We start from the raw sequence: 1,509 nt of genomic DNA on the forward strand, positions 1-1,509 counted from the left end.
TATCTATCTATCCATTATCTATTTTCTATCTATCTCTATATCTATCTACCTATCGATCTATCTATCTATCTATATTTCTTTCTATATCTATCTTTATATCTATCTCTATCTATCTCTATGAATCTTTCTATCTATATCTATCCATTATCTACTTTCTATCCATTATCTACTATCTATCTCTATATCTATCTATTTCTACATCTATCTTTCTATCTATATCTATCTAACTCTATATCTATATATCTATATAGCATTATACCCTATGAGGGGGCAGCATTATACCCTATGAGGGGGTGCATTATTCCCTATGAGGGGGGCAGCATTATACCCTATGAGGGGGTGCATTATTCCCTATGAGGGGATGCATTATACCCTATGAGGGGGTGCATTATTCCCTATGAGGGGGGCAGCATTATACCCTATGAGGAGGCAGCATTATACCCTATGAGGAGGGCAGCATTATACCCTATGAGGGGGGCAGCATTATTCCCTATGAGGAGGCATTATACCCTATGAGGAGGCAGCATTATACCCTATGAGGAGGGCAGCATTATTGCCTATGAGGGGGGCAGCATTATACCCTATGAGGAGGCAGCATTATACCCTATGAGGAGGCAGCATTATACCCTATGAGGAGGGCAGCATTATTGCCTATGAGGGGGGCAGCATTATTCCCTATGAGGGGGGCAGTATTATACCCTATGAGGGGGCAGTATTATACCCTCTGAGGGGGCAGCATTATTCCCTATGAGGGGGTGCATTATTCCCTATGAGGGGGGCAGTATTATACCCTATGAGGGGGGCAGTATTATACCCTATGAGGGGGCAGCATTATACCCTATGAGGGGGTGCATTATTCCCTATGAGGGGGGCAGCATTATACCCTATGAGGGGGGCAGTATTATACCCTATGAGGGGGTGCATTATACCCTATGAGGGGGTGCATTATACCCTATGAGGGGGTGCGTTATTCCCTATGAGGGGGGCAGTATTATATTCTATGAGATGGCTGCATTATATTCTATGAGATGGCTGCATTATACTATGTGAGGGGGCTGCTTTATATTCTATGAGGGGGCTACCCCAACTCCTGCTACATAATTAAGACATGTACAACCTTATATTATACCCGGATATTAGCGTGTTTTACCGCATAATTGGTGGTCTGGTATTTAACTCTATACAGCTACATAGTGGGCCCCAAGAATGATTTTCTCTGGTGGGCCCAAGGTGCATTATACCCTATGAGGGGGTGCATTATTCCCTATGAGGGGGGCAGCATTATACCCTATGAGGAGGCAGCATTATACCCTATGAGGAGGCAGCATTATACCCTATGAGGAGGGCAGCATTATACCCTATGAGGGGGGCAGCATTATTCCCTATGAGGAGGCAGCATTATACCCTATGAGGAGGCAGCATTATACCCTATGAGGAGGGCAGCATTATTGCCTATGAGGGGGGCAGCATTATACCCTATGAGGAGGCAGCATTATACCCTATGAGGAG

This window comes from Dendrobates tinctorius, unplaced genomic scaffold, assembly GCF_039654945.1.
Source record: "Dendrobates tinctorius isolate UK_male_01 unplaced genomic scaffold, ASM3965494v1 ptg000030l, whole genome shotgun sequence".
In the NCBI taxonomy this organism is placed as follows: domain Eukaryota; kingdom Metazoa; phylum Chordata; class Amphibia; order Anura; family Dendrobatidae; genus Dendrobates; species Dendrobates tinctorius.